At 36.4% G+C, this 11,917-nt stretch overlaps 1 pseudogene; it reads left to right on the plus strand.

Moving 5' to 3' along the window:
* The first annotated feature begins 360 nt into the window (after positions 1-360).
* LOC129906910 (COP9 signalosome complex subunit 5-like) lies at positions 361-4,908 on the plus strand (annotated as a pseudogene).
* The last annotated feature ends 7,009 nt before the right edge of the window (positions 4,909-11,917 follow it).

Here is an 11,917-nt window from a genome sequence, read left to right on the forward strand (position 1 = left end):
TTAAGCTGATGTTGACTCAGGTTGTCTGAATTGAGTATTTGTTTCTTTAGTTTCTCCGAGTTCATAGTCATCTGTGTATCCACCTCGTTGATCTTAGTTATTGCGGCCACAGATTCACATTGCCCAACAACTTCTCCTTTCTTAAGCTTGTTTGGGTACGGTTTGATGTTAAGTATCCGTACAGGTACCATGTTGTTCTTTGGTGCCACAAGAGTCTTCCCGATGATGATGTTTTCGAAACTTTGCTCAACTTCTGGTTCAACCATGAGGTATCGATGGCTTCCAAAGTTCCCCTTTAACTTGGTCCACACAAAAACTTCTGAAGAAGGAGGCAGGCACATGTCTTCTTTGATGACAGTTCTAATTGTTGTCGAGTTTCCGTTGCCATAGACCATTGGAATCTCTACATTTCTGTATTTCAGGACTTGATTACCTATATCCAAAATGATTCCATGCTCCTTCATGAAGTCGATTCCAATGATGCACTCGTCACATATATCTGCCACCAAAAACACATGTGAAAACTCTAGTTCAGCTATACGGATCGTAAGACGAACTTCTCCGTACACCCTTGCTGCTTCTCCTGTGGCGGTCTTCAGACGGTAGCTGTTGGTGTTATGTAGCCATGTCATCTTCACCAAGTCTCTTCGTACAATGGAGGCGGTGGCACCGGTGTCAATTGTAGCCACGTGTTGTTTGTTGTTTATGGTCGCCTCCACTGTCAGACTTTTGTTGTCTCGTTTAGTCTGTGAGACTTGAATTGTGGTTCTGGGGCCATCGATACCAGAAACCAGCTTCTGCCCCTCGAAGTTGGTTCTTACTCGTTTCCCCGAGTGGGAATCAAGATGAGCATGAGTGTTAGTTGTATCGCTTACCTGTTGTTGGGCAATATTCCTATTTCCACAGTGTTGGCAAGCAGTTCTTCTTGGTGGCAATCTGCACTGCCGCTGGAGATGTCCAGTCTTGTTACAGTTCCAGCATCGAGCAGCTCCGTCTCGCTGGTTTCTTTGGAATGCGAGTTTTTGACAAGAGCATTCCTCCACTGCAACTTCTCTTACCCGATGAACGCCTTGAGAAGCCTGTTCTGCTGCTTCCATAGTTAGTGCAAACGCTAATGCTCCAGGAAGGGAACGTTTTCCAGCTGTTCGAATTGCTCGCTGAAGATTTATATCAGATACAGCACGTACAAAGGCTTCTGTCGAAAACTGATTGATAATGTCGTCTCCTGCTGTCGGATATGACAGATGAGCTAACCTATCAATATCAGCTTGGAGTTGTTGCAGAGTTTCTCCTCTCTTCTGGACTCTTGTATTGAGTTGGACGCGGAAGACTTCCTGCATATGGCCATCTCCAAAGCGTTTTTCAATGACCTGGACAAGAGCGTTAAAGTTACCATTCTTTTCTGGTGGTAAAGTTTGTAACAACTCAGCAGCAGGACCTCTAAGAGCAAGAGTCAGCGCTATACATTTGTCTTCGTCATCCCAGCCATTTGTTGTGGCAGCTGCCTCAAACTGTTTCTTGTAGATCGACCAAGAACTTTGTCCATCAAAGGTTGGTGGATGCATTTCCTTCTTCTTTGAATACTCACCAGAACTTTCTCGCACCTTAATTTTTCGAACCTTGTCAAGTTCCTCAGTAAAACTTTGCATTTTAACTTCCATTCCTTTCAATTTGTCATCGAATTTTATTTCTACTTTCACGAGTTTTTCTTCAACTTTCTCGAACTTTTCTTGAGATTGTTTTTCAACACCTTTGATGGAAGCATCAAGAGCAACGAACTTGTTCTCGATAGCATCAAGCTTACCTTCTATGCGGTTTTTCTGTTCATCTAGAAGGTTCTTTTGCTCTGTGCGTTGTTGTTCCATTTGTTCTCTCTGTTAATTGCGTTGTGTCTCAATTTTTTCGAGAACACTACTCTGTTGTTTTTCTAATTGTTCTCTCTGTTCTTCAAATTTTGCAAGGAGAACAGCCATCATGGATGACATATCGGAACTAGTACTTACTCGTTCTTTTATCATTTCAACCTCGAATTGAAATGTATCCAAATCTTCGTTTTTCTGGGTTAAATTATCCTGTAGACGAATAATGAGATCATTTTTCGATCCAGCAGTAGGAAGACCTCGCTTAGTTAATTCCGCCTTCAGCTCAGTCAAACTTAACTGATTTAGTGTTTTACCCATTTTAACTTTTCAAAACGCGAGCACTTTTACTTATTTCAAAATGTTTTACACTTTGTTTATTGTTAAAACACACGCGCACTTTTTATTTTATTCGCGAAATTATCTGATTCGCACAAATAAATAAGTTTAATCCCACTTCTGACACCAATGTAATGTTTTATTTCGGGTTCACAATAAAACTTATTTAATTTACACTTATATTTCCGTTCAAATAAGAACACACTTTATTTCAACTCAATTTACTTTTATTATTCGCTCAAACAAACACACTTTTAAATCACTTTATTTGCTACTAACAATTCGCAACACTTTATTTCACTTTGTACTGTACTCTTTCACTTTCAAGATTAAACTGTCCCCGGTCGGTGTCTACGTTGCCCTTTTATACCGGAATCTCGAGATTCGAGAACGTCCTCGAAGGCTCTCGTCCCTGCCTCTCGAAACTTCCTTTCCAGGAAGGGCACTTCATACTTCCAGTCTAGTGGGATATTTTTAGATGTGTTCAGTGGGATATTTTTAGATGTGTTCAGTGGGATATTTTGAGATGTGTTCAGTGGAATATTTTCTTAATTACTAAAGGTCCGTTCACATTCCTACCTTTGCAGTAGTAGGTAGTGTGTTCAGACTTTTATCTTAAAAGTAGTTCAGTAATTCATCGTTACAATACTTTAAGAGAGAGTAGGGTAGGATGGTATAAGAGTGCGCGGTTGATAAGAGTGCGCAAAGCGATTTTCTACGGTTTGAAAGGGAATATAAGACTGAATGCACTTATTTTGGAAAGCTCTAAATGAGTTTGATCTGCTGTCAAAATTTTATGCAAATGTTTTTGTAAACAGAATTGCTAGTTAAGTTTAAGTTTTTAAGCATTTTTTTTCCAATTTTTCTTGCCAAACAAATCAAATTTTCCGCTTAGCAACAAAAATTAAAAATAAACAATGTATGGGACATTGAAAAGTCGACAAAGAGAAACATTTGAGGAACACGTAAGATTGGTCATAAAGTACATTGTGAAATACATATATATTCTTCGATTACATGTCTGAACGTGTAAGAGTGCGCACCAAGCCACCATGATGATGTATAAGAGTGCGCGGGTTATAAGAGCAGGATATGCTATCTAAGGCTTCAAAATAACTGGCATTTGTCCATATACCAGCAAACAGCAGCTAGAAAAAGCAATTCCAACCAAAAAGAAACCAAATACAAGTTTTACAAAAAACAAGCGAATGAAAGTAACTAGGAAATATTGAAATTTTCTCGGAACCATTAATCGAAGACTATTGTTGATTGTTCCTCATGCAAGGAGTGATGGGTTGAAAAATACTCTGTTTATTTAAAGATAGGCAGTTTTATTTGCGACTTTTGTGCGAACTTACACCTGTACGCAGCTGCGCACTCTTACAAACTAAGCCGCGCACTCTTACACAATAGTGTGTATAAGAGTACGCAAATGACCTAACGTGGTATTTTGTTTATAACTTTTGAATTAATACTTTTTTGTTACCAGTTTTAAGTTTTTTTCATTGCTTTGATTATAAACTAAGAACTATATATAAAAAAAAGTAGTTAAATTCTTTTTGTTATTGTTTTATTTGGTGTTTTGTCTAAAATGCGCACTCTTATACCACCTTACCCTAAACAAAAGGTGTGTTTTTTATTACCACCGGTCTTAACTGGACAAAAAAAACGCCTCGGGACTTAACTTAACTGCGTATTAAACTTTCCGAAATCAGCTGACTAGACAAATTGGAATTGTTAAACGTCAAACAAAAAACAATTCCATGAAAATTTCATAATTAATTAGGATGCATTTGCATTACCTGTCGAAGGAACCAAAACTCGTGTCAATGGGCACGTTCAAACACCTATCGGATAGGCTATCTGGGATACCCGTATCTGGACGAAAAGCTATCCAGATAGCTTAAAAAAGGGCAAGTGTTTATCAGCTGATCAATCGGATACGTGAGGTATACCAGAAGTTCTCGGATACCTTCAGATTATTTTTTGACAGAAAATGGTTCGTTTCTTTGCTAATTTTTAACATTGTTTACAACAACAAAAAGCTATCCGATAGCTTTATGTTAAATGTTTGAACGTGCCCAATGCACAACCTCAGGCATACGCATACATGTCGGCTTATATCGATTCGGCCAAAAAAGTTGGTCGTCTTGAGAATGCCATCGAATGGTATCACAGTCATCCTGGCTATGGCTGCTGGTTGTCTGGCATTGATGTGTCCACTTAAAAGCTAAATCAAAATTTCCAAGAACCATTCGTTGCCATTGTCGTTGTTCCAGTTAGAACAGTTTTGGCTGGCAAAGTTTATCTAGGTGCTTCCGAACATATCCTAAAGAACCATCTGAATACCAAACGATTCCATTGAATAAAATTGAAGATTTCGGTTTTCACTGCAAGCAGTACTATCCACTTAAGGTACGTTACTTCAAGTCTAATCTTGGTAGGAAGATCTTTGATTCTTTGTGGAACAAATATTGGGTTAATACTCTTGGAAGCTCTGGGCTGCTCACAAACACCGAGTACACAACTGGACAAATATTTGATTTGTCCAATCAGGTAGGTAAAGCTATAACAGGACATTCAATAAACTTCTCTTACCTCAATTAAAAAATTCAAGTGAACATATGCGAAACGCATATAGAGTTGAGGTTTGAGGTCACTTGAACTTTTTAATTGAATTATATTCAATCACTCTGCTTAAAAATAAAAATAGCCAAGGACAAGCTCTTCAACAAAGTTGGAAATTTCGTTCATAAAACCAAACAAACTTTAAATTGAAAACATTTAATAAACTTTAACAAAAGGTTTTCCTATTCTATAAGAAATGGGACACCAATTTAGAGCCTAAGTAGGTTGAGACAAGAAAAGAAATAAGAAGAAGGTCAATGATCTTGTAAATAAATATAAAATGAAATCGTGTGTGCTTAAAAGCATCATTTAGTTTCTTTAATAAGACATATTTGGTTAAAAGTTTGGTATTAAAGTTAAGCACGATAGAACTCGAAAAAATTGTTTTTTGGTGGAACAACTAAAGGCAAAGCATTTCAGTTTCCGTAAAATATAGAAATCAATAAAACTTTAATATGCAATAAGAAGAAGGTCAATGATCTTGTAAATAAATATAAAATGAAATCGTGTGTGCTTAAAAGCATCATTTAGTTTCTTTAATAAGACATATTTGGTTAAAAGTTTGGTATTAAAGTTAAGCACGATAGAACTCGAAAAAATTGTTTTTTGGTGGAACAACTAAAGGCAAAGCATTTCAGTTTCCGTAAAATATAGAAATCAATAAAACTTTAATATGCAATCAGCCCTATCGGCAATAAAGTTTCCCTGGAAAAATTTCTCTTTTTCGAAAAATCGGTATCGGCAATAATTTTTTAATAGCAAAACTTCCTAGGAAAAATTTCCCCTTAAAAAAATACCTATTGGCAATGAAGTTTCTCCCCCGAAGTATTTCCGTCTTTGTTTTTATAGGGAACAGATTTTTTGATGGATAAATGAGAGTTTCAAAATATTCTGTAAAAAATATTTAATTATTTATTTCTTGAGGCAAGTGCAATCAACAAAAAACAAATTGTATTCATGCCTTTGTGTTATACCCCATATTGCATCACTCAGAGCTGACCCGCTCTACTTAAATATAGTTATAATGAAATAATGAATTACAGCAACTTTGTGTCACACTTAATGTGACGCAACGCTCAGTGGGTCAAGCCAACTTCCAGAATGCAACTCAGCAGGTCAAAGCTGAGTAATGCATTTTGGAAGTTCATGAAGTTCCGGGTTGGTGTTTAGAACTCGAGTTAAGTTTGAAATTAACCATCAACCGCGACGGTTCTTTGTCTTTTTAATTTATTAATAACATATTGGCGCAGCCGGTTCGCGAACCGTATACGAAAAGAAAAAAAAAAAATTAATATACGACCCGTAACTGAAAGAAAAAAAAAAAATTAATATAATATCCAAATAAGAAAAAAAATACCAGAAAAGAATTCAAGAAAAGTGTTCAAGTTTCATAACAAAAAAATTATAATACAAATACAGAAAGTGCATTTAGTGATTCAAATTCAATAAAAAAAAAATAGTGGAAAAATATAAATTTAGTGATTCAGTGATTAAATAAAAAAAAAAGTTAAAAAAAAAACCACAAGCTACAACTGACGTAGCAAATATCCACAGGTAAGTATACGTATAACTGTTTATGTAGGTACCTATTTGTTAAAAAAAAAAAAAAAAATTATGAAGTGCAAAGCGGAAATTTGAGCTTGTGCACTTAATTTTTTTTCTTCTCATTAATTGTTTTTATATTTGGTGTTATTGGTTGTTTTATGTTCTTTTTTATTGTTTTTATATTTGGTGTTATCTGTTGTAATTTTTTTTTCCACACGAAAACGTTTTTGTTGGCATAGGTCGATGAAAATATAATATTATATTTCAAGGTTATTTCGATCCAACAAAACGTTTTTTGTTGGCGTAGGTCGCGATAAAAATATTATTTTTTTTGCATACTTCTTTTGTTGGGAACCGTACAATAATATAAGGTTGGGTTAATTAGCTCCAGTATTTGTGATAGTTTTATGGATAGAACAGATAGGTCTAAAGATCAATAGAAGATCAATAGAAAAGAAGAAATCCTTCAATTGGAAAAAAGATCCAAAGACCAGGGTGACGAAATTCAAAATTTCAATTACCATCTGTTAAGGGAACTTAAGGCTGTCACAAGTAGGGAGTCTTATTTCTTTATATACTCACAACTAAGTTTGCAGTGGGGTAAATTTACGCGGCTCGAGACTACCGACGCAATACTCGTTGATTATTTAGAGGCAGTGCAAAGGCTCCAGGATAAAAATAAAAGGGAAATCCAGGAGCTGAGAGCTGAACTCAATAACGTTCAGAAAATTCGTTTGAGTTTTAATCGGAGTCAGCTCGAGTCCGAAAGCGTAAACGAACGGGCCGAAGAAGACATATCAAAACTAAACTTAGAAATCGATATACTTCGGTCGAACCTCACTAAAGCAAACAGTGAGTTGAAGTCTGCCTAGAAGTCTGTGGTAGATAAGGAAGGGGAGTTAAGAAAGTTACGTGGTTTGGTGTTACAACACTCCACAGAATTAGAGGTTTTAAAAAACAGACTAATAAATAAAAAAGAAAAAATAGTCCGGTTTCAAATTCCAGAGAATTTAAACACGGTTGAAAAAGAAGAAAAAACCGCCATGTCGCACGAAAAAATTGTGAAAATAGTAGCCCAATTGGTCCCGCAGTTCTCGGGGGCAAGAATGCCAAACTTGTCTCGTCAAGTTTACGAATTTTTAAATGCGTGCGCCTTGGGGTTGAAATGTATCGACACGGCACATGAATCCATATAGGGTAAGGTGGTATAAGAGTGCGCATTTTAGACAAAACACCAATGAAAAGAATAACAAAAAGAATTTAACTACTTATTTTATATATAGTTTTTAGTTTATAATCAAAGCAACGAAAAAAACTTCAAACTGGTAACAAAAATGTATTAATTCAATAGTTATAAACAAAATGCCACCGTAGGTCATTTGCGCACTCTTATACACACTATTGTGTAAGAGTGCGCGGCTTAGTTTGTAAGAGTGCGCAGCTGCGTACAGGTGTAAGTTCGCACAAAAGTCGCAAATAAAACTGCCTATCTTTAAATAAACAGAGTATTTTTCAACCCATCACTCCTTGCACGAGGAAAAATCAATTTAGTCTTCGATTAATGGTTCCGAGAAAATTTCAATATTTCCTAGTTACTTTCACTCGCTTGTTTTTTGTAAAACTTGTATTTGGTTTCTTTTTGGTTGGAATTGCTTTTTCTAGCTGCTGTTTGCTGATATATGGACAAATGCCAGTTATTTTGAAGCCTTGGATAGCATTTACTGCTTTTTTAACCCGCGCACTCTTATACATCATCATGGTGCGCACTCTTACACGTCCAGACATGTAATCGAAGAATATATATGTATTTCAAAATGCACTTTATGACCAATCTTACGTGTTCCTTAAATGTTTCTTTTTGTCGACTTTTCAATGTCCCATACTTTGTTTATTGTTATTTTTTGTTGCTAAGCGGAAAATTTAATTTGTTTGGGAAGAAAAATTGGAAAAAAAAGTGCTAAAAAACTTAAACTTAACTAGCACCTCTGTTTACAAACACATTTACATGAAATTTTGACAGCAGATCAAACTCATTTAGATCTTTCCAAAATAAGTGCATTCAGTCTTATATTCCCTTTCAAACCGTAGAAAATCGCTTTGCGCACTCTTATCAACCGCGCACTCTTATACCATCCTACCCTACGTGTCTATACTTTCAACGAGATTGATTCGGGACGCCTTTGAACTAGTTAGGTCAAAAAAACCTAGTAGTGTAAAGGAATTGGAAACCCTGATTAAAGGGACATATCTATCTGTCCGGACGCTAGATAGTGTGACTAGCGAAATCAAACAGTCTCACCAACTAGTGACAGAAGATATTCACGCGTTTGCCAGACGTTTGACGGGCCTCCAAACAAAGGCGCACGACATAATTGAAGCATGTTACCAAACAGCGGATTCAGTAGCTTTAAAGAAAGAACTGAAAAACTCCATCATTATCACCTTCAAGATGGGGCTGTTGGATCCAGCTTTGCGTCAATTCATGCTGACCGTAAGCGGAGATGATATGCAGACACTGGCAGAGACGGCGACAAAAACATCCCAGCTACTTCATCCTGAATATAGCGGAAACCTCTCTTTCCATAACATTCATAACACCCCTTTCATATACAACTCCCAGTCCCAGTTTCCCAAACAAACTTTGACGTACGACCAAATGCGCGTACCACAGCAACATCCACAGTTTCCACAGAGCAACCCTATCTGGAATACCTCTCCAGCAATATCCCAGACAGGTAATTTGCATTGTAGTAATGTTCCAAATAAAGCAATATCATCAGAGATACTCAAGTGTGGTTTTTGCAACAAACCAAATCACACATATGCGGAGTGCAGAATAAGGAAGAACACTCCTTTCTGCGAATTCTGCCAAGCCTATGGCCATAGCCGTGGGACTTGTCCCAAAGCACAAGTCTTTGTAACGGAGGCTAAATCGCGAAAGGTAAGGCATAAATGTGATTGGTGTTCTAGAATAGGCCACTCAGAAGATGAATGCTACAGTGAAAGGAATTACCTAGCAAAAAAAGGGGAGGGAAACGGGAAAGCGGCCAAAGAAATACGAAAGTTAGGTGGAGCATTTGGTGGAAACACTACAACTTTGGGTACAGTCCAATCGTATAAAAGTTTGGACAATGTTTCCTTAAAATGGCACATTGTGGACGGTCTGATAGACATACCCGCCGATGGTATAATAGGCCGGGATATTCTTTGGAACCATGCTATAATTGACTCTGTTACCAAAACACTAAAATTTTTGGACAACAACAGAAAGCTGGTATCACAATTTCCATTGATAAGCCCAAGTAAACAAAAAAATGATGAAAATAGGGAAGTGAAACCTCGTTGTCAATCTATTCTGAAGCTAAAAATAAACACTGGTTTAAGAGAAGTTCTTGTACAAAGTCAAGAATTAGAACCAGGAGTTTACTTGGCTAACACTATAACCAGAGTGAAAAAAAATCATTTCTTTATTTCTATCATTAACTCTACCGAAAAAAACTTATTATTTACCTGACAATTTTATACCCAAGTTTCAAAATTTTAATAAGTTTCGGGTGCAAACCCAAGACAAGATAAATCGTTAAATTTTTAGCGTTACAGAACAGGAGCCGAATAAACGAATCTCTAAGCTTCTGAATACGTTGAAAATTAGTTCAAATCTTAATAGGGAGGAAAAACGGGCAATCGAAAATATATGCATTCAGTTTAATGACATTTTCAACTTAGAAGGCGACCCATTGACGCATACTAAAGTGTTAACTCATAAGATCCCAGTAAAGTCAGATCAAGCAGCAATTAATCAAAAACAATATCGTTTGCCTCAGATTGCTAGAGATGAGATTAATAAACAGGTAAGCGAAATGCTCGCAGATGATATAATCTCACCTAGCAAGTCACCATGGAACTCACCTCTTTTGGTAGTCCCGAAAAAATCCGGACCTGATGGTCAAAAGAGATGGCGAGTTGTGGTCGATTTTCGTAAACTGAACGAGGCTACGATTAAAGACGTTTTTCCACTGCCAAGAATAGAAGATATTCTTGACCAGTTAGGAAATTGCCGTTATTTCTCAACCCTTGACCTGGCAAGCGGCTACCACCAAGTTCTAATCGACAGCAAAGATAGAGAAAAAACTGCTTTTAGCACAGGTTTGGGACATTATGAGTTTAATCGGATGCCTTTTGGTCTTACTGGAGCACCAGCCACGTTCCAACGGATAATGAACTACATCTTAACTGGACTTCAAGGAATTGACTGTTTTGTCTACTTGGATGACATCGTGATCTTTAGCCCAAATTTGCATGATCACAATGAAAAGTTGATGCGAGTTTTCTCGAAGTTAAGGGAGTATAAACTGAAACTCAATACGGAAAAATGTAATTTTTTGTGTAAAGAAGTCGTTTATTTAGGTCATGTATGTTCAGAGAACGGTGCCACCCCTGATCCTTCTAAGACAAGTTGTGTTAAGAATTTTCCTGTGCCGAAAAACATCAAAAAAGTTCAGTCATTTCTAGGTTTTGCTAACTATTATAGAAAATTTATACCTAACTTCGCTAAAATAGCAGCTCCAATTAACTCTTTGCTAAGAACAGAAAATTACTTCAAGTGGACAAATGTGCAGCAAGATGCTTTTGAACAACTCAAACAAGCCATTACAACACCACCTGTTTTAATTTATCCAGATTTTTCTAAACCTTTTTTATTAACCACAGATGCAAGTAATGAGGCTCTGGGTGCAGTCTTGTCGCAGTTAAAAGTTGGTTCGGACAAACCGATAGCCTACGCAAGTCGTTCATTAAGTAAAACTGAAAAAAAGTATTCTACTATAGAAAGGGAAGCTTTAGCTGTTGTCTGGGCTGTTAATAACTTTTGTTCATACTTGTTAGGTCGTGTCTTCACTGTTTATACGGATCATCAACCTCTTAAAGGGGTTTTCCATGTGAAAGATCCCACAGCTCGGTTGTGCATGTTCCGTCATAAGCTTTCGGAGTACGTTTTTAAAATAGAATACAAACCTGGTAAGTTGAACACGAATGCGGATGCCCTTAGTCGCATACCTCATTGTCTGGCTATTTTAAGTAGTCGCATACGTCAAGCGGAGCATTGTCTGGCTATTTTAACTCGGTCCAAAGCATCTAAGACATCTTTGTTAAATTCATCAGATCAACAAGACGCTCCCAATCGAGACTAACCTATCTGGTTAGGACCATTTCAAATAATATCAACAGGTGATGTGAATTCGAGAATTAAAATGGGCAGCAAAACTAAAAGAGTTCACAACAATCAATTAAAAGTTTTTTTTTTCATAACATCCATTTAATGCCAACAAAAACACACCAAAAACAGATACAAAAATATATCTTCTATTTCAAATATATATTTTTAACAATTTTTGTCTTTCTTTTCAGTATTGATCAAGTGAAAACAAAGGAAATACAAAGGAAATACAAACTATTATTTTATTTATAATTATTAATTATAGTTTCTAATTATATTACAATACAATATTAAGATATTACAGTAAACAAAAAAAAAATGTTCAATTTTT

The sequence above is a fragment of the Episyrphus balteatus genome, chromosome 1 (assembly GCF_945859705.1).
Source record: "Episyrphus balteatus chromosome 1, idEpiBalt1.1, whole genome shotgun sequence".
NCBI classification, from domain to species: domain Eukaryota; kingdom Metazoa; phylum Arthropoda; class Insecta; order Diptera; family Syrphidae; genus Episyrphus; species Episyrphus balteatus.